This window comes from Lagopus muta, chromosome 6 (assembly GCF_023343835.1).
Source record: "Lagopus muta isolate bLagMut1 chromosome 6, bLagMut1 primary, whole genome shotgun sequence".
Taxonomy (NCBI): Eukaryota; Metazoa; Chordata; class Aves; order Galliformes; family Phasianidae; genus Lagopus; species Lagopus muta.
This window is the reverse complement of record NC_064438.1, coordinates 9,784,549-9,811,441: the sequence shown is the minus strand read 5'-3', so window position 1 is coordinate 9,811,441 and position 26,893 is coordinate 9,784,549. Positions and strand designations below refer to the sequence as shown.

At 37.5% G+C, this 26,893-nt stretch overlaps 1 protein-coding gene across 1 annotated transcript in view; it reads right to left on the bottom strand.

Annotated features, from left to right (window-relative positions):
• The window catches only part of LMO1 (LIM domain only 1), a 332,446-nt gene extending 319,035 nt beyond the window's left edge, over window positions 1-13,411 (bottom strand). Inside the window, exons 1-2 of the mRNA XM_048950045.1 lie at window positions 13,281-13,411; window positions 8,243-8,376 (exon numbers count right to left, since the gene is read on the bottom strand). The gene's annotated coding sequence lies outside the window, so the exon portion shown is untranslated. The remainder of the gene's footprint in view (window positions 1-8,242; window positions 8,377-13,280) is intronic.
• Between the last annotated feature and the right edge of the window lie 13,482 nt (window positions 13,412-26,893).

The following is a 26,893-nucleotide window of genomic DNA, read 5'->3' as shown; positions in this document are numbered from 1 at the left end:
ACTGAGATGGAATAAACTGAGAAGGACAGCCACAAACCAGCAAGTAACTACGGATCAGATAAACAAAAGGGAACTTGTGTACTAGAAAAATATCAGAGCGCATCAGGCAACTGCTATTTATGTAATTGAGAGATGATAACAGAACCTGTTATTTTGCTGGTAGCAAAAATATTGAAGCTGTCTCAAATTCCCTATTTTGTGCAGAGTTAAGGCGTGCATGTAAGATTAAATCCACCTGTGTTCTGAATATTTTAGCCCTTGTTCTTTTCAAACACCTCCTCTACTGAAGCACAGAAATCACCACATTAAAGTCATCCTCTCATATGTCACCCAACCTGCATGCCATCCCTCCAGTCAAGAGAAGAGAAAGAAATACTGTGATCTCACCCTGCTCCAGCCTTTGCCTCCAGGCAAATTTATACAGCAGGTTGAGCCTGGGGCCCCTGCACCTTCCCTGAGCTGTCTCGCCACTGGGCTGCCACATAGGAGTCACACCTCTGCCAGTCTCTGAAAGAAAGCCATGCTTTGCACTGCCTTCTGTCAGGAAACTCATTAGTTCTGTCTGAAGACAGAAGAATCTGAGTGCTCTGTGACTCTCCTCATCCTGATTGCCGCAGCTCAGCTCCAAGCAGCCCAGCACTGCTCGGGGACAGATGCAGGCACAGAGAAATATCCAACCCTGATAGTGTTAAAGAGGCGTCTGGATGAGGAGCTACAAGGTATGGTTTAGTAGCTTGTGGTAGCAATGGTAATGGGAGGACAGTTGGACTAGATGATCTTATAGGTCCTTTCCAACTTGGTGATTCTATGATTCTATGAACCCCACACAGCTGGGAGATGAGAAATGGAAAGGGGAGAGGCCTCCTTGCTGAACTGTGGTCTCTCAGATGATTTTTTTCAGAACCATTACGCATGTTCAGGCACTTCAGTCCTTCATTGGATTGCATTTCTCAGGTCCTGACACAACTTTGGAAGTGCATTTAAATATTTTCCAAAACAGAGACACACACAGATGCTTGTTGCTTATTACCCTGCATTCAAGTGACTCCTGTACCTTCAAATTCCACCCAAAATCAAGAACACAGAATTCTAACCAAGAGCCAAACTCCAACATGCTGAAAACCTCTTCCAAGAAAAGCAAAAATCAGTAGAGGGAAAGAGGCAAAAACATCACAACATGAACAGAGGCACTATCTTTTGTTAAATCAGCCCTAATACTAAGTTCTTGTGGGAAGTGCAGAAAAGGAGGTAGAGTATTCTCACAGCTAAAGTATACCATGATCCTAATGATAGACAGTATTAAGTAGGAAAAAAAAAAAAAAGGAATAGAGAGTATTTTAAAAATCTAGCTCAACAAAGCATTTGGAAATTGGAGTTTCAAACTGAAATACATGCATCCACAATAATATTTATTGAAAAACAAAATTTGTTCTGCATTTCAAGATCATTATGCTTAGTATATAAGTAACGTGCAGCTGCAGGCTCTGCAGAAACACTGCCTAGAGGTAATTTGATATTTATTTGCCTTTCTTGAAAACTTAATAGAGCTCTGCTACTCTGATGCCTTTTTTTGCTTTTACTTGTTGGTAGACTTTAATAAATGAAAATATATCTGGAAAAGTTTTAATTGGTACAAAGCTCAAAATAATCAAAACTAGTAACAGAACTGCATTAATTAGTATTACTGGTAAATAATTAATCATCAACCCTTTGCATAGCCCCCGGCCAAAACTATATATGGTCTTAATCTGACAACATGTAAACCTCCAGAGGTAACAACTTACTTGAATTGAACTCAAGGTCATTTGTATAGCTGTAAGTACATGGCAATTTTTAAATGAAAATTTTTAGTGTTGAAATATTGTTCTAGAATATAAAATCACTGCACCTATATTTAAGATGCCAGTTTTAATCATATGGAGTGACTTGTGACTTCATAAATTTTTGGTACAGAGGGTAGGGATTTGCTGGTGGGAGACTGTGGTGCCAAGTGCATTTACTCCTGCGCAGAAGCTCACGTGCCACTCAGCACCAAGGGGTTAATTTTTTTTACACGCAGAATTCTCTACATGATAATGCACTTCCAGGTTCCCCATCTGGCTATTGTAAAATCACAAAGGCTATGAAGGCACGAGCACGAAGTAGAAACGCTGTCCTGATTTTCAGTGGTGATAACAATCAGTAACTCCCACTGAAGTAAGTTGGAAGCCACAGATGCTCAGTAGCTCTGAAAACCAGGCCATAGCAAGATATCTTAAGCAGCACCCATTAAAGAAATCTACACATCACTGACCACTGCCTCCAATGGTCATGGCAGGCTAGAAAGACCTTTTGCATTACCTTGTGCAGCCATTCTGACGTTCCTAGCTCCTTACACTAAACAAATAATTATTGCAATTGAAGAAAACAAAACAAAAAAAAAAACAATAAATGAATTGAAAACCTGCACTGAATGGAGGTGGGAATGTATTTACAGGTCCACCAATATTCAAAAAAACAGACATGTTGGTCAAAAACAGAGCCACACCAGGACCGTGTGCCACCATAGCAACCAACATGGGGTTGCATTTACAAATTTTATAGTTGAGACAATTGGTCTGCTGCCTACTGCTTTACTGAATAAAAGCACTGCAAGTTCAAATCTACTAGAATTCCAACCTAAATGATTCTATGATTCCAATAAATATTGGTTTGGCTATGGAACAGTGTCAAATAATTTTCTAGCTATTGAGCTTATCCAAAGCACATCAGTTACAATCTAAAAAATGCTGATGGATTTGGGAGATTTTGATATGTCCCCAACAAGTGTTCTGTTTCTTACTGTTTGCTTCCTTTCTCTTTTTCCTCCTACTGAAAACAGGCAATACAGCATCCCTATATGCCAGATGCTTAAGAGGTGTAGCACAAGAAGAAGGGGACTTAACAAAAAAAAGGTGGACAGTGACTTTTAACATAGGCAGATGGTTATAGGACAAGGGGGAATGGTTTTAAACTGAAAGAGAGGAGATTTAGGTTAGATGTAAGGAGGAAATTCTTCACTCAGAGGGCGGTAAGGTACTGGCACAGCTGCCCAGAGAAGATACATTGCCCCATCCCTGGAGGTGCTCAAGGCCACAGTGGATGGGGCCCTGGGCAGCTCAGTCTGGTGGGAGGCAGCTCTGCCTGTGGCAGACAGTTCGGACCAGATGGGTTTCATATCCCTTCCAACTCAAACCATTCTGTCATTCTACGAAGTAATGGTATCTCTTCAAAACTCTGAAGTGCTTTAATTCAGAAGAGAATATTTTACTTGCAGTGCTACTTCATAATATCACTTATGTCAATTTATTTTTAACATCAGTTTCACTTTTCAGAAAATACATACTACTTAAAAGCAAAAAAAAAAAAAAAAAAAAAAAAAAAAAAAAAAAAAAAAAGATTAAAACTACTGATTTGTGGAATTCATGGCAATTCTGTCCATGTTTGTTTTTTATGAGCATCACAGAATCACAAAATGACCCAGGTTGGAAGAGACCTCAAGGATCATGGTTCTCCAACCCCCCTCCTACCAGCAGGGCCAACCTCCCTATTTAATACTAGACCAGGCGATTGTATACTTGCCAGTTTGAATGTTTCCCAGGTAAGATTTTCAAAGTACATCTCCTTGTTTTATTAGGTCAGAAAGCTTCTCTTCTAAGCTTGCTACAAAAGCTGGCCCATCTCACAGCCTATAAGAAAATTAGGGTGAGTGAATGAATACCTACTATTTTTTCCTCATGAGGCAAAAACTACCTATTATGCGATCACTGTAAAATAAAAAAGTTCACAGGACTGGAAAAACTTTAGAAGACCTCAAGAAAAGTAATTCACGTTCTGAAAAAATACCTCTTTCAGAGAGATTTAAAGGGAAAAGGTTATGAGGTTAAAAGGTGATTTGCTCTTGTTCACCAGGTTTCCACATAAGGAAAAGATAATTGATATTATAGCAATTTTTCAAGTGGCAGCCAAACATTTAACAATACTCAGCAACCAAACATACAAGCTAGAAGAAAATTAAACTGAAAACACACTATGCTGCTACTCTACGACCCCAAACCACATGGCTAACTGAAAGCTAGCCTGTTGCCACCTTATGCAGTATTTCCACAACAGAAATTTGTTAGCTTCATGTACTGTATATTTACCGTCGCATTTGCTGTTCTGTAGAAATATTTTCCCCCCCATCGACAATTCAGTAATTCTGCTCCAGCAACCACTGCATTTCAGTAATAAGAACCATTGTTAATTCGCATCCCCCTGCTTTTAGACTGGTGAGTATCAACTGAGTTTATAACCACCACAAGTACTGGAAAAAAACAGCTACAAGTCTTCTCTCAGAATAAATCGGATTTCGGAATGAACAAAGGTCACTGACTCAGTATATGAATCGGTAAATAAATTCTCTACTCTTATATCCTTACTTTATTCCTTTATTCTGCTTTATTCTTATTTTATATAATAATTCATTTTGGCCGTGCAGTTTGTTGCTAGCATCCCTAAAGTCAAATTTACTGCTGTTCAGAAAGTGATACGCTCAGTTCCAAAATCTTACAACCTAAGAAATGTGCTCAGTTCACAGTCTAATATCAGAGCTGGTTAGAGAGGGAGAAGGCAGGGAGAGGCTTTTCAGGACTAAGCAGAAGTAAATCAAAGCAAGTGTGACGCAGACAAAAGCATGCAGGTATGTAAAAATCTTTTAGTAGTGCAAATAGTGTTCAAAGTTACTTCATTATTTGGTTCCTGTTACTGTTTACCAACTGAAACATTGACCAGAAATACCAACTATGAATGTTTATTAGCAAATATACTTTAAAAAGAAATTCAAGAAACGTTTGGATGTTGTACTGAAGGACTTGGTTTAGTGGGAAACATTGGTGGTAGGTGGACAGTTGGAGTGGATGGTCTTGGAGGTCTTTTCAGACCTTGTGGTTCTACGGTTCTATGAAAGAAAATATTGATTTATGCTCTGCCAATCACACCACAAATGGAGAACTGTATCATGTGGCCTGTATTTTCAATTAAAACTGATAGATTAAATTTCTGAAAGATTTTATATCACATTCATGCACAACCAATATGCAAAAATTACACTGCAAATACTTTCAAGAAATCAATACATCTATTTGTTGCCATTTAAAACAAAACAAAAGCTAAGTTGGGCAAATTATTTGCATGAAATTAGGTTTTTAGTTCTACTCTCAAAACACAGAAATAGCGGCTGAAAATGTAGCTGTCACATAGTGCTGAAGGACACCTGTCACTTTATATCAAAGAAAAATATCCCTGAGTTACTGTTATAAGGTTTAATTTTTAATTTTAAGTTAAATCATAACATCAATATCATAGCATTTTCCTCAATACTTCTAATATTACAATACCTTCTAATAATTGCTGTCTACTTTTATCTTCCCATTCTCCTTTCCAGTCTTTTCCCTTGGGACTTAAAACCACTTGGAATTCAATTTAAGGAACAGAATACTGGAGAAACATTTTCATTTTGGGACACAGTACCATAAGAATCAGCTGGTGACAGTGCCCATCATTCTGTTACTCACAGACAGGATAAATTCTCCCCAAACTAAAGCAGTGACAGAGATCTTTGATTAAAGAAATCAAGTTCAGAAGGAGAAACACATCACATGGAATCTCAAAAAACAGCAAAGAAGTTTTCCACACCTTTAGAAAGAAACAAAAAGTACTGCACTTTCGCAATAGGTTTCTTACTGCTGCAGCATAGGAAGTAATTTATTAAGCATTCCAGATTCTTTAGTGCACAAAGAACCATTGCAGGGGCCAGAATCTCTGAGCACGCTCAGAAGAATACATGGCAAATCCAATAGCACATTCTGCACAGGAAAAGCAGCCCCTGCCCCTTTCCCATTAGAGAGCAGCATGTGGCCCACAGTCCCCAAGTATGACAGGCAGCAGGACTCTCGCTCATCCACTCCATCAGTGTGCTAATACACTTTTGTACTTTAATGGATTTTCTTTTTGTTGGTTACTGTTGTATATGTTTCTATTAGTATATGTTAAAACAGAAATGAAATGGAAAGTATAAAGTACACCTCAATTTAAATTACATATAAAAATCCATCATGCTGGCATTGCCCCATTATGCAGAGGCAACCCTGCGCATTAACATTCATGAAAGCAGAGTTCATGAGTCACCTCGGGGCTTAAGCTCCCCATATAGGTAGAAACTGAGGCTGTCGTGGTAATAATACCCTTGGTGGTAGGATGGAGCATGCCATCTGCACTGCAAAGGGAGCTCTGGCAGCAGCTAGCAAATTGCCAGGGAGGCATTAGCTGCAGCCCAGAAGGGTCAAAGTTGTGACGGTGGCAATAATAGCTGCAACGGCATCTTTCAACCAGTTAGAGGAGCACCAGCAGCACAAGCACCATACAGAAAAGTCATTTGCAAAAACAGAATTAAAATCAGAAGACGATCTTATGGCTTTTGTATTACAATTTCCAAATTAAGCCATAAAAAGGAGTGTGAACTATTCCATTAATTCATACACGGTATTTTCATTCTTGTTTAGACAACACAACAAGGGGTGAATTAATGTTACTCTGTTCTGACACGGCCGTGATTACAAAATGCTAATTTTAAATAATATTTATATTGCTAATTAAGGAAGAAGGGCCAAAGTTCTGAGCTCAATCCACAATCAGCACAGCCCCCTGCTCTGAATGTTACAAGTTCCCAGACGTGAGTTGTGCTGATTGCAGGCATTGCTAGGGGCTCTTATTAGCCACCCAAAACATCCAATTTCTACTGCCCAATTTATAATAGATTATGTTATGGTGTGCAAATCCTACCGCTGTGATGTAAACATTAATATTGAGAAGTACAACAATAAACCTCATTCTCTATCAGCATAAAAAGTGCCCGCAGATTTGAGAAATAAAAAACAAAGGCAATAAAGCTGTGAGCACTTCATCACGCCGACATAAGAAGAAAATTGAGCTAATTGCGTCGAAAAGAAACTAAGCAACCACTGCCAAGAGTGGGGAAAAGTCAAAGAAAACTCAGCAAAGAGTATATGAAAGACTTCAATACTTCAACATATGCATGTGCTTTACATATGTAAAGATTCATTTCTTCCTCTCTTAACACCAGACTGATAAACATTCAGAGGACACAGATAACCCACACAAGGAGCCCTTGAACATCCCATTACAGAGTTACCTCAGGCGGACATGGAGAAAAGCCCTTACCCTGATTGCATGGTTTGTGCAATCCACTTGAGGATTTGACCAATAATCTGTAAATCAATAACTTATTTCTCATACGTAGCTCCTGCCAACGTATGAAAAAGATAGGCCTAGGCCCTCAGTTTGTCTTCACAGCACCATGCTCTAATATTCTGCAATATGGTGTTATTTCAGGATTATAGAGCAGCTCATAAATAAGATGCTGACGCTCAATCTGTAACACTGAACTATCGGTTTTACTTTCTTTCACATAGCAGTTTGCTTGCATACAAGGGATTATGAACATTTGATCTTTTTCTAAGGTTTGGCACAAAGATTTACCTTTTAATTTCAAAGCAAAATTGTAAGTATTGTATCATAAACGGCTCTGTACATTTTGAATTACTCTAACAAGTACTCTTACAGCATGTATGTGAAGACACCTATGCTCTAAACATCATGCTGTTGACTGTAGTTGTGGGCAGTGATAACTTTGGGGGCTGCCACCCAAGCAGAAAAAATAATATTAATAATACAAAAAAAAAAATAATTAAATGCTTAAACAAAAAGCATGGAGAATGTGCTGATGTGGTATAATTTATTCCCATATGTAAAGAGGAACCAACAGCAGATGTTTAAATGAATAATGTACAGACCTTAACAATTCATGCTGATGTGTCCTCACTTTTATCTTTTAGCTCTTAAGGGGGGCAGTGACATTGTGACTTTAGCTGTATGAATCAACTTCGCATTGTTTTTCCCCACAAGAAGATATTGAAGTAGCATTCACAAAACACTGACTTACAGCATTACAAGACAACCCACAAACTTCTTTCTTCTCCCTGAAATAGAAGTACAGAAGGGCACACGGATTTTGCAAGACACAAGAATCTCTGTTTGCACGAATATGTCACATAAAGAACAAAATCAATGCTGAAATACTCTAAAAATTAAACCATAAAAATAGATTTATTTATATCCTAGATTAAAAATTCAATAATTATAGTTAATTCATTTATCAACTTACATTGTTTCAATGGTGTCAAATAGATATGGTTTGGGCCATACTTTCTCTTTACATCATGGCAGATGTGGTCATAAGTTGAAAGCAAAAAACTACCATCTTCACTTCCAGAATCAATGGAGATGACGTATTTAGCCCTAGGAAGGAAGAGAAAATTTAAAAATTTAATGCAACGGAAGAGCAGATTGGCAGAGACAATTTTATTCAGCGCTGTTGCACCAAACCAAAAATATCAGTTGATTAACATTTCAGTTTTTACTGATTTAGGTAGGTACTGAGCTTTAGATATGTGTTTATTGTGTCAAATATTTAGAAATGGTTAATGGAATGATTTGATAATACCATGGCTCGTTAAAAAAAGATCTTAAGTGAGGTACTGCCAAAGTGGCCAAAAGCCACAAACCCAGATATCTTGTTCTTAATTGACTCTTTTTAGAACAACCTAAACAAGTAACAGGACATGTTATTAATAGCACAGCAAAACTTACTCTTGTATTGGACTTGACCATCTCCAGAGGTTCTTTCCAACCCTTATGATTCCATGATATAAGTTTATATCCTCACATACACAACAAATCCAAGAAGTGCAAGTAAGAACAAACAGGGAAACAAATGGAGAGCGGGGCAAAATCAGAAAGGAAAGAAATGAGGAGCAACTAGTAAAGGATGTAACTGAAAATGGAATAAACTCTACGAGCATGAGTAATAGGAAGACAATGAATAAAGGGGCTGGTACTGCACTCAGCAAAGAACGCTCCTGATAGATGATGCTCAGAAGCTGAGTGTATGTAATGTCTTCTTACATCAATCTTGACCAAAATGTTAACTGCGAGCAGGGGATAGCGCTATCAATATCCATGACAAAGGAGCAAGACCTCAGCTTTTTACAGAGAAGCAAAAGGTTAGTAAGTACTTGGGTTTGAAATTTTAAAATCTGCTATAACCAGGAACATTCATTCTAGAGTACTGTAAGCATGGACAAGACTTTTTAGAGCCATTAGTGGATCAAGAACTTTACAGAAGGCAGGTAAAGCACTTGAAAACTGAAAAAGGTAACCATGGTATCTACTCACAACAGGGTGAAAAAGCTGGCATCATCAAATTACACATGCATACTATCAGCATTAATTCCCAGGAATATACTGGGAACAATAAGCATCTAAAAGAAAGGAGTAACAGCTATTATGTGCTTGTCAGCAGCAAAAGTCCTTGTAGCATAGGTTGACAGGCTTCAGGGTTGGAGGAGGAACTCAAAGGATCACAAATCTGTTTTTGTAAGGCTTTGGATAGCGTTTCACATGATTTTTTTCATAATATTGTCTACAAGAAAATACCACAGCAACAATGCACACACATGCTAGCAAAAACGTTCCTCAGAAAGCAGCTATTAATTGTTCATTATCAAAGCAGAAGGCTGCATCAAGGGATACTTTGTAGGTGTCTGTCCTAAATGTGGTCCCATTATAATTGATGACCTGGAAGATCCCAGAGAGAACAAGCTTATTAATCTGAAAACATCAAGCCACGAATGACTGTAGGCATATTGAAGGACAGGCTCAGAATGCAAATACATGTAGAAGAGTTGGTTAGACCTCAGTTCAAGGACTGTTGTGAATCACAAGCTGAAAGGAGTTAACTGTTTTAGTATAACCTGTGAAGCAGGATAAGTGTAATGCAGCCACTCTGGTAGGAATTCTCTTTGTGTACATCTGTCCTTATTGAGGAGGTCAAGGCCAACACTTCTCCATCTTTTCTGAGTTAGAAGCTTATTTGAACACACTGGGTGAAAAACAGGCTGCCAGCCCAATTCCCTGCACTTACCCCTTGTTCATTTATGTGGACTGCAGGGTCCTTAAATAAATGGAAAAAAGAGAGTTATCACCTGTGTTTTACAGGCATTTTATAGGAAAGGTCTATATCATTCACAAAACCATCCTTCCACTCAGCCCAGAACCTGGGCTTCAACCAGATACTGCGTACCCTTTTTTTAATATAAGAGATACCAAACGGAGCATGCTAAATCTCGAAGATCAGAAATGCAAGACAGGACTGAGAAAATTCAAGTCACTCAGTTTAAAGAGCAGGAGAGGAAGGGAGAAGTGTGGTATCAGATTGCTGAGACAAAGAACGTAGCTACCTCTTCTTCATATCAACGATAGACAGACTGAGAAATAATAGCCTGAAAATACAAAGTGCAGTTCCACCCTTCCTGCAGCCTCACACATAGGTTCCCACCACCTCCTCTAGGTCAGCTCTGGCAATTACGTGGCTAGAGGTGAGTTAACTGAAAACTTATAATGAAAAAAGTGATTAGATCATGGCCTGTAGGTGTAAGTTTAAGCTGACTGTCAAACTGAAGGTTCAGGGCAGACAGGAGGAAAAATTTCTTGGAGGATAATGAAGCATCAGAATTGACTGCCTGGGAAGATTAGGGAGTATCCATTACTGGAGGTCTCAAAGTATGCTTTACACAAATATTCATCAGAAATGTCTTAAGTATAGCTGTTGCTTTCTTTGGACAGAGAAATAAATCAAAGAGTCAAAGTCCCTTCCAGTGTTGAGAGCTCTATGTTTCTGTTGTGATTAGCAACTGGAAAATAATTTCATCCCAAGCAACCCCCTCGCTTAAAGACGTATTTAATGTTGCTAGTATTTCATCAATCAAAATGTCAAAAGGACTAATTATGTTCCTCCAAAGAGGATTTCTCTTTCACTTAGCCCGTTACAAGCAAGCTGTGAAATGCATTGCTGGTAGATACCATTGAGGAAAAGAACTTCAGAGAATTCAGAACCGAGTGAAATATCAGATAGTGAAGTGAAATATATTATAGCATAATAGAAATAGGAAAGGGATAAAAAGCTTCATGTCATGAAACGCAAGGCATTTAATGCTTAAATAGGTGAAAAAACTCACCTAGAAAATAACTACATATAGAATGAAAATACACAGTAAGGATTACCTGCATAGAGGATGTGGTAATGCTCATGAGAAAATAATGGATCTACGCGACTGTTCTGCTTACCTACCAGTGATATATCACAGAACAACCCAGGTTGGAACGCACCTTAAAAGGCGTTTATTTTAATATAACAGTTTTCTCCCTGACATTCAAGTTTAAACCAAGCATCCTCTAAAGAAACAAGGTAAATCCTGGCTGATCACTTCACCTTCTGACAATAAAGTGGGTCAGAAAGCCCAAACAACAGCAGGCTTATGGTGGACAACACTGTATTGCGGTGGTCAAGAAAGGACAGGTGGAAGGTAAATATAAAGCCAAGCTGCTGTAAAATCAGATTGCAGCTTTTTAAGAACCTAAATGAAAACCTAGACTGTCACGTCAACAAGGAAAACCACGTGACTTAGAGTTACATGACGCTCTTGGTGGATTTGTTCATTTTCATGTTATCAGTGTCTATGAGACAAACTTTCCGGAGTTCAGCTTATAGAGGAGTAAGATTATTGCATTCTGCATCCTCATCTCTTTAAGCACTGTGCATTTGAGATGAAAGTGAAATGGAATGGAGCCATATTACAGTTGCCTCTATAAGCTAACAGTGAGGAGAAAAAAGTACAAGTCAGTATCTGTCAAATAATTGTCATGCCATAAGCAGAACAACATCAAAATCCCAGAACTACGAAAAGATAATTTAGAGGTTTAGATATTGTACTGAGGAACGTGCTGTAGTGGAGAAATATTGGTGGCAGGTGGATGTTGGGACTGGATTTGGAGCTTTTTTCAACCTTGATGATTCTATGATTTTCATCTGGAAAGCCTAACCAACATCCTGTAAAAAGGATATGGACAAAAAAAAAAAAAAAAAAAAAAAAAAAAATAAAAAAGGAGAGAGAGAGAGAGAGAGAGAGAAAGAAAAAGTTCATATTGTCCCAGTTCTTAAATCAATTACCTAACACCACATAACAGAAAAACTGGTTGTATAATTATCAAATTTACACATATTTTCATGACTTCAGTTCATGCTCATATTCAAAAATAGCGTTTCTTCCTTTTCAAATGACTACAGAGAATAAACAAAGCTCCCAACAGATCCTCGTTACAGAATGTTAAATATGTCTACGAGGGAAAAATAAAAGGCAACATAAGGATTCTTACAAGTAGAATGCTGTGCTGGAGATAAATAATTTCTATATCAAGAAATCCACAAGTGTTTTTGAGCCTATCCATCCTACCTGCCAATTCTAAAATTTTAGCTGGATGGTTTAACTCTGCAGTGTGCTATACAGAACTGTAACACTTCCACGTGGTGGTTGGAAGGGCAGATGATAACTGACTCCTAAACGCAATAACTATGAGAACTCCACTTCTGTAACAGATTGTGTTTTTAACTAGTAATCGAAATTAATGCTACCCTGCAAAGCCATCACAAGTCAAGAAATAATAATACACGTCATTATCCACAGCTGGTGAAGAAATAGAAACCGAAGAATATGGAAGCAGTTAATGGAGTTGTAAGAAAAGTACAGCTCTAAAATAGCATAAATGTAGAGCATGCTACATTTTCTTTACCAGACTATCTTTATAGTATGAAATAAATAGATAAGAACAGCAATGAGTAACTATTGTCAGATATATGAACACATGGAGATCAATGAACATACAGGTGAGACAGAGGAATTTAATTACCATTGGTGTGCTGCTGCTGAAGTAACGTTCTAAGTGAGGCACTTCATCTGAATTTCTTTAAAATGCCTGTTAGTACTAAGATTTCTCCATGCTCACACAGCTCTATTACAAGATACATCTGCTAATGTTCATAAAAAGGCGATGTAATGGTTTTGTTATTTCTCAGTTTAGAGTTTATTTTAATATAATGAAAATACATAAAATGGCATTTCTCCATCTGCAGTGATGACTCAGAAGCCTGATGCAGTTAGCATTTTATGAACTCAAAGCAAAAGACAATTGACCTGCTCCAAATATTGCCGATGTTTAGAGTACTACAGCTCTCAAGCATGCCCTTTTAAAAATGTACAATAATGCTAATACTTCAAAACAAAGACTATTTATGTATTTAGTTTTACCTGTTGAATGGTCCTTATGTCAATCCACGAGTCCTCATTCTTATCTTTCCAGTTTTATAACTCACCCTATTTGCAGTATCCCTTTGAGATAAAACAGCAGTGCTCCATCTCCCTAAAAGCAAAGTTTTTGAATGTTCGATATTTTAAGGTAATTGGTTTGACATATCTTCCAGTGCCCAAAAATCTCAAAAATGGTGAAAAGCTTCTGATTTTTTCCACACCTCCAGGATTTCTTGGAAACCAGAACTTTCTATAACCACTGAAAGTGATGGCAAGTTGTCACTGCATGCAAGAGTATGAACATTCTCTGTACAAGAGATTTTACTGTTATATAACACTTAAAGGATTCACTGGGGAAATACAGCTTTTGCTTTACTTCAATGAAACAACTGCTAATAGCTGTAGAATATGAAGAAATACCTACTGCTGAATACAAACCTCAAAAATACAGACTGAAAAAGGTCCAGTCCCAGACTTACCACCCCTGTGCATGCTGAATCCCGCTGAAGTTGTCCACAGGGTCTGTGGCATCTCTGGTGACTTGGCTGGATGCCTCTGCTAAGACACCTCCACAACACATGGGATCTTTGTTGCAACGGGGGCAAAAAAAGAATGCAAAACTGATGGGTTTAATTGTGTCCAAGCGCAAGGTACATTTTGTAGTCTTCCCCTCACTGTTTTCAGCCATCTGTTCAGGCTTATACAGGCTTAAATAAAAGCATGGAGACTAGGAAGAACATGTCCACTACTTGAAGAACTGGAATAAACCCAAGAGAGGAGTGGGCCGGAAGAACACCAACACCTTGTGTTCTAACCACACTGACAAGGATATGGATGCCATGGCATACCAGTTTGGATGTCAGTCCTGCAAAAACAAATTCACAGACAAAAATTATACTTCGACTTGTCTATCTACAGCACAGAACTGTATTAGATCTTTTTTTCCTTCAAAACAAATGGTATACAATATATTTTTAGTGGATATCAAAATACTTCATTAAACCTGAGAAGCCGTTGAATCTGTTTAAAATAAAACAGCAATTTTTCTTTTAACTAGCACCATGTGAAGATACACTTCAGCAATGCTGCCACTATGCTGATAACAAGAGCAAGTATTTCTGGGTACTCTTGTAATTCCACTGGAGAGCTTCAAATTTCCATATGATTCCTCAAAATCTACTTTAAAGTAGAGTCTACTTTACTGCATGAGTCCTCAATGGAAGCTAAAAAGCACTCAAGAAGGCAAACTTATCTAAACATTTTCAGGCAAGAAGGCCACAGCTCAATTCCTCCATAATGGAGGACCGAAAAAATCTGGGATTAATTAGAGAACTGTTCACTGCTTTTAATTCTAGGAATGCCATCAAGTAAAAGATGTCCATCTAGAAAGTGAGTCCTTCTATTCCAGCCTGACGATATTAGCACTCTTTTTCTAAACACCTAGTATATTTTTACATGTCATTTGATACAGCTTTTACAATCTTTAATTCTCTGAAATTCAGTAGAAAAAAAGATCTGATAAGTAATATAAGTAAGAGATAAGCTTAATGGCACGTAAAAAATATTTTTGTTCTTTTGAAGATTTTCTACATAAAAAAGTTAAAATAGCGATTTGTTTGTTTTGCTTCTGTTGACCAATAAATAAATGGAAGGATGTAAGTGTATATAACTGTATCAAGAAAAAAGGAGGTCATTTTTCCAGAAAATTCTCTGCCCTAAATATTTAGCTACATGAGTATGACAAATGTGCATTTTATACAATTAGAAGCTGTACAGATCAAGCAGACAAATCCTCCCCTTCTTTTTAATAAACAGGGACAGTACCATATACATATGATACAAAGAGGGAAACAGCAAAGGAAGAAACGTTACACAGAATTGCAGCTTAACACGACAGCTTCAGGCACCTCGAAGCATTTCCCTATCACACTTGCTTTCTTTTTCCACTGTGAATTAACTGTGTGATCAAAAAGCAACGTGAAGTTATTTTTCCTTTCCAGTCCTGAAGTATTTTTAAGCGCTTTTGAGCAAAGTTCAAATGGTAAGGGATACAAAAGGAATGTGAGCTCACATTGATATATGTAGTTGTTACTGGTCAAGGCAGAGACACTAATGGGCACATTGTCGGGAATAAAGAATGGTCACACACCAGGAATTCCCAATTTTCTGGTGCTGAAAGGCAGGAGTTACTTGGCCCTTCATCTAACATCCTGAATCTGCTTTTATTACAATGCTATGATTTTTAGCATCTGCAATACTCAAACTTGAATAAAAATAAATAACTAGCAGAAGGCTAGGTTTTAAGCCTTACTGATTGCTCATTTCTAGTTTTGCAATACCTGCTTCTAAACTGAATCAGAAATTTATTATTCTCTCAGGCATAATACCGCCTTTGGGATCTGAGAAGTTACACCACCCTCCTGCTATAATTTTCCTCATGAGCTAAATTGAGACAATGCCACTTATAGTACGCTTCATACTGTAAAACATTAATACATGAGAAATATTTTGTATGGGAAGATGAGCACTTTAAGAGCTTCAAATTAATACTGTGGTCTCCTCCTGCAACTTTACATGTAAAAGAGTGGTACCAAGAACATGCTGGCAGGGCCAGGGCTTCAATGCATCTGGCAAAGTGTGCATGCAAAAGCAAGATGACTGTGTCTGCCTACACACAGCTTACAACAACAAAGCACTAAAAGCGTTTTCACACTTTGTAAGTTTCCCAACATCTGTCAGTGCACCACTCCTTAAAAAGGCCAGAAGCAAACCTTGCCTCTTACAAAAAAATTAAATGCTTAGTATAAAAGACCTTCATATCCAAACAAAACCAGTTGATCCTATTAGCTAATAAATTAGAACATAACTATTCATAAGGAATATGCGTTTGCCATCAGTGTAAATGAATTTATTTCCCAATGCAAAAAGTTAATTTCAGGGAATTGTATGATAAAACCCTGGAATCATAGAAAGGCCTGGGTTGAAAAGGACCATAACGATCATGTAGTTTCAACCCCCTTGCTGTGGGCAGGGTCACCAACCACCAGACCAGGCTGCCCAGAGCCACATCCAGCCTAAATGTAGAGGGGTAGTTCTCCCAGAGGCGTGGAAAACTCCTACAAAACACACAGAAAGCATTTTAGAAAGCAGAGGAGGCATTCCTAAAAGAGAAAATATCTGGAAAGTGCAAAGAAAACTCCTAGAAGGCAGAGGAAATGTCTAGAAAGCACAAGGAGATTTTTCTAAAATGCATAAAATTAAATACCAAATACAAAGGGCAGAGCTAAAAGCCTGCAAAGTCCCTGGAGAATTAATGTCCAGATGGGAGATTTTTCAGAAAATACAAGAAAATACCTAAAAACCCAGGAGGAATGTTCCTGGGAAGGGGAAAAGAAGAATTATTGGATAGCACACAGATATTCCTGGAAATAGAAGTAGGAATTTCTAGAAAAGACACTGAAATTTGCTGAAACTCATGGGAGAAAATTACTGTGAAGCACTGGGACAATTACTAGAAAGCAGACAGGAAATACTCCTAAAAAGAAATGGGGAAATTATGTGGAAAGGAGGACTTGGGTTTCCTAGAAATTACAAGTAAATGCCTACCAAGCCAAGGGGTGAATTCCTCTTAAGAAGGGCAGGAATTTTGTAAGAGCTAATGGAGAATTACTTTGAGAGTCACAGAGCAGGCTCTTTTCCATAAAGCATTACAACATTACTTTAAAGATTGCATGCATTTTTGTTGGTAAATAGACCAGAAGTGCTGGGATACATTATCACTCCTTACCCCAATGACACTAGGGACCAGCTACACAAAGAAAATAAGGCAGATGGTAGGGAAGACCTTCATTCATTTAGCTGCATACTATGCAGTGTTGGACACAATGATCTCTGGAGGTCCCTTCCAACCCCTACAATTCTGTGAAGACCTCCTTAATTCCTTGAGGGGAACAGCTCAAGGACTGTCCTGCAGCTGAACACCTGGGAACAAAAATGACAAAAGACACATCCCTTCCTGAACAAATGCCATACAAGGCAGAGATGTCTCCCCATATCAGACTGCAATCTGAAACTCGCTTCCTTAATTTAATTACCTAGAATCATGATGTAGCACTGACTATGAAATACTTCAAATATTTTTTTTCCATCTAGCCTAAAAATTCCTTTCCTTTAGGGCTTTGGAAATGTTTATTGACAATTATTTCTCCATGAAATTGAAAAACCAAGGACAGAGTTTCATTAAACTATATTAATGTGCTGCAGTAAGCAGGTATATTTTTGGTACAGCACAGCCTGTGCAAACTTTCATCCATACTCCTCCTTTCCTTTTGGTTTTAGTTAACAGTACTGTATTATACCTTAATTATATTGAAGATATGTAAAAGTTATAGAGGACCAATGTACTAAAAGAAGTAACACAAACTACTGCAGTTACTACTTAATTACTTGTTACAAGTAACAGTTAATAGTTATTAGCATAAATATCTCTGACTTTCATCAAAAGTTAGCTTCTATTTGAGGCTTTAAAACACTGAAATGGGAGATTTGGAGTAGCACAAGTAACAGTCGCATGGGATTCCCATTATTTTTCGTTGGGATGAAAAAAAAACATCAACTTCAGCACCAAATTAAATGGTCTCATCATGTGGAAAAACAAAAAAAAAAATCCTACCACACTGAATGGTCTGCTGGGGAGGGTTGAGCTTACAAGCCTGAAGGGTAAGCTTCCAATGTCAAGAAAAAGCCTTCATAGTGAACACAGACATCTGTGGAACATAGCTTGTAGAACAAGCTACATGTCTGTTCCTCATGAGTCTAATGTCTCCATCCCTGCTGTGGGGACAGAACTCCCAGAGACAATATCAGAGATGGAAAAATCAACTGCAGGATTTGATCTTATGTTTCAGTAGCTTATTTTATTTACAGCCATTTACAAAAGGTACTCTAGAGTATGTCCAATGAGTCCGCCCACCAATTAGAATATTATCAGTTTTATACTGACTAAAGTCAGCACAAAATTTTGCGAACAAAGAAAATCTAGTGACAAGCTGTTGGAACCTTAAAGCAGCTCAGACTGACCGTAAGACAATCAAAAGCCAACCACCATGAGCACTTGGCACAACAACCTTGAGCATTCCTTCTGAGCAGAGACTGATACACAGCAAATTTAGCAACTGGTCAGAGATGAGCACTATCTGAATAGCAAGCTGTTGTGAAGAGGTGCAAAAAGTCACTGCACCTTTCTTTCTTTGGTGACTTGTGCAGGTCCTATAGCTGAGCAGTAGATGCAATGAAATGAATTCTGAGATCATTTGCACTGAGATGTTGATGGAAAATCCAGTGAAGTCAATGAAATTATTCTGCATTTACACCCAGGTCAGTGGGATCAGAATCAAATGCAACGCGATTAAAATCAACAGAGCACATCATCTGCAGATGTCACTGCACCCCCCCCTCCCCCCCCCCAAAATGCAACAAGCTTCAGGTACACTATTAGCAGATTACACAATTTCACTGTCAGGTTGACAAGTTTGAAGAGCAACTGCAAATTGTGGAGGATTTAATTTTCACAGGTAAAGGTTCCTTCCTTTCAATTAAAAGAACAAGAATATCATTCCTTCAAAGTTAAAAACTAAGTTCGTTCTGTGCTTGTAAAGTGATAGACAGAAGCATTCTCACCTTGTATTTTACCAAAACAATTACTTTTTTAGGGAATGTGAAGAATGTAGAAGTTTATTTTTGATCAAAATTGACAGTGCCTTCATGCAACACCACCAGAGATCATAGCACTGTTATTACCCTCATTACAGTAGAGGTAACACTTCACTGTGACTCTGCAGATTGTACAAGTGACTACAATGATACTGGTGATACGCTTTGAAAGCATATTTGTTCTTCTCAGTTCAAGGAAAAGTCTATATTACCATGAATGGCATTATATTAATCCCAGTTCTGAATACTTCTGAACGTAAACTGATGTGTTATGTTATCAACATGGCACTTCCAGGTGTCCAACAAATACTTTTCAGGTCTCTTTCACCCATGTCAAAGGATATTAATCAATGTACTCACTGTACAAACTAAACATTGGAATCTGCTATATGATCCACTCGGATAGCCACAACAAAACCACTAATCTGAGACCATCACAGGCAACCTGCGAGGCTTCCAAGTCAGAACTGAAAGTCCTGTCAGCAAAATGTATTCAGACTCCACCAAAACCATCAGCCAACAAGATCAAATTAAGTAGCCATTACTGATATATTTGAGAAAATCAGGGAAATATACCAGATACACAGATAAGCCTGAGGGATTGGGAAACAATGAATGAAATGCATGGGAAAATCTCAACGTCTGTCAGCCAAGAACAAGACAGCAGCTCAGGCAAGCAAAATTTAATTAATGGTTGCCTGCTGAGATGCGCTAAAAATTCCTTCCTGCACTCAGCAGCTAGAACACCCAACCTGAAGCTGTAACTGAAAAATGTCTCAGCACTAAAGACACGCATCGCAAGCCATTCCATTTGACATCATAGCACTCATATATACTGCCAGGCAGTTACCTGCACACAAGTATGCAGAAATGACACAGTATTTTGTTTCTACTGGCAAAATAATCTAAGTCTTTAAATAAGGCAATCTACGTTAAGTTGTTACAGTGTATAGTAACAATCATTGTAGACAGTTACAGAAAACCCAGCAATTGATACTTTAGGTGAATATGAATAAAACATGGATTTTAGATTAGAAAAACCCTCTGAGGGTAACCATCACGATACACACATTTGAGATGTGCAAACATGCACGTAAAAGTGCACGATTGCACATGCAGTGTAAGTGCACATACATCTCAATTACGTGCTACTCTCAATTTCTTTGGTATTTTCAGATGCAACATGTTTTGCATCTGTCATATCTAGTAGCTATCTGACTGCCCAAGGACCACATTACAGGAGAGAAAAATCAGGAGTTTCCACAAACCTTGGCTGTAGCTCCTTAGGTCAAGTTCTAACATGCCATGGAGCTGGGCATAAAGCTGGCTTTGGTGTCCTTAGATGCCTTGGATGTAACATTACTGACCACACTTTAATTAATAAGAAAATGATAGATTTTCACCTATCTTTTCCTGGAATCGTTTGTAAAAGGCTTCTTCAGCTTTTCCCTCAGCACATCAATACAGCTCTTTCATACACTACTTCATCCCCTCATCCAGGATCACAATCCCGCAGCTCTTGTCCAGGCAGAATTCCATTTGAAGTGTGCTGCAATGTCAGAGCCAAAACCCTAAATCCAATGAACACAGAACTGCTTTGCCTAAAATAATCAGAAACAAGACAGACATCCCTTTGACAAACATGCCTGACTGCATTCATGCACAACTTCACTGAAGAAAAAAAATAAAAACAAAAACAAAAACAAAGATTTTATCACCTACTTGAGTGCATTATTTGAGGCATGTCCTCCTGTTGCTATTCATTAAATGAACGCACAAATAAATAAATAATACTAAATGAATTTTTATCTTTCTTTTCTTTCAAATATTTCACAACTTAAGCCTACCTTATTACAAGGCTCTTCAGGAGACTTAAATAGTATTAAAATACTATCTTCAATTTAAAGGGCAAAATACCTGGAAAATTAAGGTCACATAATGTTACAAAACCTAATGGAGTATGGATTTCTGCTTGAAATACTTCAACCAGAAATCTCAGTAATCTTAAATCTGTCTCTTCGAGGCATAATAAGTTTTAAAGGTTTGAATGAATTTCAGAGTATATTTTGTGCGCCCCCTAATTCTGAACAGGGAGAAAAGTACTGCATTCAGAATAATAAGCTGCCACAGGAAAGATCAATCTTTCACAACAAAGGCACTCTCATAGAGTATTAGAAATAGATATCTGCACTAAAATATTTTGAACCAGTAAATAAGATACGATTTTCTTGCACTACATTCATGTTCAAATACACATAAACACCAGACTAATAGTAAGTGAAGGTTGTAAACCAAAGGGTGTGGCAGTGCTCAAAAGATGTGCAGTCATATCCCAAAAAGCTGCATCTGGCAGTTATCGCAAGCATATTTACACCTGTGTTCTTCCACCACTTGTCTAAATGCAGTCCACTATTAAATACTTGGAGATGCCAGACATGGGGAAAGTAATTGTCAGCCAGGACTTGTTCAACTGCACAGGACTCCCACCTGCCTAATTCCAGCTGTATAGTCCTCATTAGTATCTAAGTCATTGAAAAGAAAAAATCTGCCTAGGTATTTATAAAGGTTACCTTAACAATTCTCCTGAAATCTACAGGCAAACTTTAACCCATCCTTTAGACACTCTTTGAACTTAGCAACCTCCAGTAGACTCTGATGCACGCATGAAACATTTAAATGCAATATAGTCTTAGACACGAAATTTCTCAGAAAAAAAAAAAAGGAAAAAACCCAAACAACTATTTAAACAAAACTTTGAAAGAATGCTACAAGTAAGACCTAATTTGATGACCGTTAGATGAAAAACAAAATCAAAATATTACAGCTTCTTTCCAGGAAATGTCTGGATAGCCTACTGCATAAAACAATAGAATTGCAGCCAAAAGGCACCTCTTAACCATGTGCTGTGTTCACATGGAACTTGTTTCTATCCTTTGTTTATAAATGCTTCAAGCTAGGACCCTGTTATCTATTTGGCACTAGTCTATTGCTCTATAGTCCAGTGGAAATGTAGAGTACTTTATTCATTTCACTCACCATTGACTAAGTCGAAAAGGATAGCATCACATATCTCTGGATACCTTTCTGTCAACAGTTTACAGGCTGATTCGTTCCAATTCCATGAGTAGAGGGGGACCCACAGACCCAATCTGAGTAGTAGCGCTCAGCATGAACACCGAGCTCTGCATCATCATTGCCTTTGGTCAAGAGCTCTCACGAGCTGATTTACCCACCTCATGCTGGTCCATATTTTTTAAGTATTAATATCATTTCCCTCAGTTGCGTTCCCCAGCACTGATGAGAGATCGTTATAACTGAATAAAACAACAACAAATCTTAAAAAACTAGAATGTAGTATAAAAACCTGCCCAAGAAAGGGATTAAAAACCATAGCACCAATGTCTGTAGAACTCTGGTATTCAATTAGCTTCTATGAGAAATCCAGTATGTGAAGCTGAAACAGATAAGCTAATACATGTAACACAGTGATCTGAGTATGTAACAAGAAGAATTCCAGAAAGCCAAATGCATCATCATTCTATCTTTACATGTGGAATATCTACAAAACCATGAATTTTGGTTGCTCACTCAGGTTAGAACAACTGCATCAAAATTGTGCTTTAACACATCAGGAACGATACATTGAATTCCATGCAAAAAATATATGGTAATTAAGAGCATGGATGAAATTACATTTAAAAAATTTTAACAGTCATTTCACTCTTAAGGCCAAGGGGTCAAATTGCAGTTGCTTAGATACTTTGTGCAGAAATCCTGGGTGTAAACCCAGCAAATAATTGTAAATGTCTAAAAAAAATATAAGCTACAATTCTAGCAATGAGTTACAAATGCACATAATCTATTTGGTAAACAAGTTATTTTCAGTCATGTCTACTGCATCATTTATTTCACCCACAAGGTGGCATTTTTATTCTACGTTTTCATTAGTAGCCTGGATGGCCTATCATTTATTAAAAAAATACTCAAATGAAAACTGGAAGACACTGTACAAAGGCACGCCAAAATTTATATTCCTTGATCACCAATACACCCCCTGTAAAATCAAACATTTACTGATTTTACTGTTTAGATACAAATCAATTTGCAAAGTCATGGCACCTAGTTCAACATTATTCCAACTCCACTTATCTAACAAATATAAAAGACAAATTGCCTTAGATACGATTGAAGGAAATCTCTTGGTATTCTGTGTGCTAATACTCAGTGTTTTCAGCATAAAAGTCTTAAAAATGCAGACATCATAAACAACGTGTATGGCCATCTTAACCTGTAAAGTTAGCCTTGTACTGACCAAAACATTTCAGTCATTCAATACTTCTGCCAAAAGATCTGAATTTCAAAAGATATGTACATTTTGGGAATTAAAATGATACAAATAGAAACCAAAGCAAAACAAATATCAGCTAAAATAAGTGCCTGCCAAGAAAAAAAAAAAAAAAAAAAAAGATTCTGCTCTGCAGAATGTAGTAGATATTTTATCGCTAAACGTCTGTATCATTATGCCTTTAAAACAAACTATATCACTGCAAGTAATTGCAGATTTTACTTCATCTGTAAGGAATGCACTGAAGGCAGCACTAATTAAAAATTAATCTTACAGTACACAAAGATTGCTTCAACAACAATAAGTCACATTCTAAAGCAAAGTCACACAGCAAGTATACTAACCTAGAAATAAGATGAGCAACTAAACGTGCTTTTCTCTAATGAACTGATAGAATCTCTGCTGCCTTGTTTCAGTTTCCTTCTAGAAACAAGCAAGCATGTTCTGTACCTTCTTACCTTGGTCTGAGAGCATATCATTTTTTCTTATAAATTAAAGACAGAGAAATTTTGAACATTGTTGCATGCACACAACCACGTGCTAACTGCTCGATGCAAAAAAAAAAAAATATTCAAAATACCAACTATAATTCCCAAGATTGGCTCTCTGGAGAGAGCAAAAGGCTGCAGAAAACCACTCCTAGCATCTTCCAGAGTATAATATATCACATTCATGAGTTTTACTTAGATCTTTCTTGAAAATGAAAACTCAGTGGTACTAAATTAAATGTCATTCATTTTTATACTGCCATCGACATGCAATTTGAACAGTAGTAAAAGGCAGAAACCTATCAGGATTTAAGAATACAAACAGAGAAATATGAATTATACGCACTGTTGTAAAACTGTATTTACTGAATAGAAATGTCAAGAGTAAAAGTTAATTCTTGCAGTTACTTTACTTTGCCCATCCAACACACCTTCCTATATTCGCTTTTGAAGACAGTCTACTAATCTTCAAATTTAATGCAGTAGTTTCAAACTCCTGCAATCCAAAGACCTCTAAAAGTTTTCCAGTAATGATAAAAAGCATTTCAGAAATGTGTGCTATATAACGAATATGAAATTGTCTTCTTACTAAAAACAAAACAAAAAAACTACTATAAATGAAAGAAGGTGAGGAAAAGAGCACCCTCTTACATAAACATTATCTGTGTCACTGATCTATGGCAAATAGCCTCCAATAAACCATAAGCACCTGTTGTTATGGCTTATTAAAGATTTGTTCTGAAATAATTTCCTACCTGCAGCAGCAGAAAAGCAGCAAACAACAACCTGAAATCTATTTTGTTGGTCTTTCTGTAGGCAGGTAGAGCAGCAAACAAGCAGCAGCAGCCCTGGGACCTCAGTCTGAGTTTGATAAAAATTTATCCAAAAAACTTATGAGCTAAACTAGCATGAAAACAGAGAAGAAAGGAAGGGTTTTTTTTGTTGTTGCTTTTACTACTACGAAAGAAGCTGAAACTTGCAATGTGATGTATCTGGCTTTTGTAGATTTCAGAAAGACAAGTAATAAAGGCCATTCAAAGATGGAAGAAAACCCTTTTTGCCACTGGAATAAATAAAGAACCGTGATGAAGAGCCAGGTGGGACAGTGATGTGGTTTGAAAAATAAACCTCAAGAATATTTCTGAAACATTAAATAGGATCTATTTCCAGCAAAATATTCCATTCTCACTGACATTTAACATGAAGAAAGATAATAGTCTCTTCTCCTGTTCAGTGGAGCCTATAAAAGAAAGAAGTTTATACAACAAGGAGCTTACACGACAAGAAAGGTTTCTTTGAGTCAGTAGCAAAAGGAATACTAGGAAAATGTGGCGCTGAATGAGGTGGTTGCCCAGGTGACAAAGGACACTGAAAAGGCAGAGATACTGAACACCTTCTTTTCTTGGTCTTTACTGCTGAGACTGCCCCTCAGAAATCCCAGGCCCTGGAGATAAGAGAGAGAGTCTGGGGAAAGGAAGATTTCCCCTTAGTCGAGGTGGATCTGGTCAGAAATAATCTAGGCAAACTCAACATACACAGACGTGTGGGCCATGAGAGGATGCACCACGTGTGCTGAGGCAGCTGGCAGAAACAACTGAGAAGTTGCTCTCTGTTGTCTTTGAAAGGTTACAGAAAACAGTAGATGTGCCTGAGGACCAAAGGAAAACCAGTATTATTCCAGCCTTCAAAAAGTCCAAGAAGGATGAGATGAGAAATTGCAGGCCAGCCAGCCTCACCTCCATTCCAGGCATTGGAACAACATGTTTTGGATGCCTTCTCCAAGCAAGTGGAGGAGAAGTAGGTTATCAGCAGTAGTCAACATGTACTTGATGATTTCCAGAGGTCCCATCCAGCCCCTACAATTCTGTCATTCTGTGATTTCTGGAACTATCTGATCAAGCATCAAAATAGATTTCATGTGGTTTCAGGCAGCCATAAAAAGGATGGTTTGAAAAATATCCACAAGGCAATATGATCCACATGCTAAGCTGTACCCCATAGGTCAGGTAACATTTCTATAATCCTGTAACAAATACAGCTGCTGTTACAGAAATGAATGAAATTAACCAAAACTGTCAACTACAGTGGGCCACAGCAAGAGGGAAGTAATTAACATCCTTCACTCTTTCAACTACAGTTTGTTGCTACACTCCTGAACAGTAAATTATTTATTAAATGAATTCTCCTTTCTTGTGAAGGTTCTATTCCTTTCATTTTTCATATTTAAAACCTATATATATATATAAAAATTACACTAATCAAAGCTATATGCTGCTTCACTACTCTTTATTCATTTGATATTTTGTTGAAAGCTTCTGGTAGCAGCAGTCCCCGATCTTGGCAATGGACATTCAATTGCTTCTGGAGCTCCTGGGTGCTCTACTGGAGTACTAAAGCAGAAGAGCATCATTTTTAACTTTTGCAAATTAGCATCTGCAATGAAAAATGCTGTACACAACATATGCTACTTCTACAGATGAAAACAGCTCAACTTACAGGGAAACAAAATAAATAAGATTCAAAACTTGAAACTTTTTCTCCCAAGTGTATGAAATATTTGACGATCATAAATGCCTTTCCCACACCAAAGACTTTCTAAATTGATTTCCTTCCTTATGAAATTAAAAGTAGTTACAATTACATACAATTTCTTTCCTTCTGAAGAATTCCAAAAAGTAATTCTTGCTGACAAGTATTTCTCAGGTGAATAATGAAGATCACAAGATTTTACACATCTTACAGACCAAATATAACACACGTAAAAAAGTTTTCACTGTCTACACCTTATACATAAAAGCATATCCTGACTATTTTCAAGACAACACTTCTCATGTACAATGAAAATTCATAGTAATGAAAACATAAAACATGTATTTTTCCCTCCTCTCAATGCTGTTAAATAGCATATAAAACATGTATCCTGCTTAGAGTTATGTTCAGGAATTGTAGAGAACACTGCTTTTCCAATCCACCTCTTCTTGAATCTAAGAGAATCACTGACAAAGAAAGGCAGAGCAGATAAGACATTTCATAATATTAAGATATTTTCATAAAATTATAACTTATAA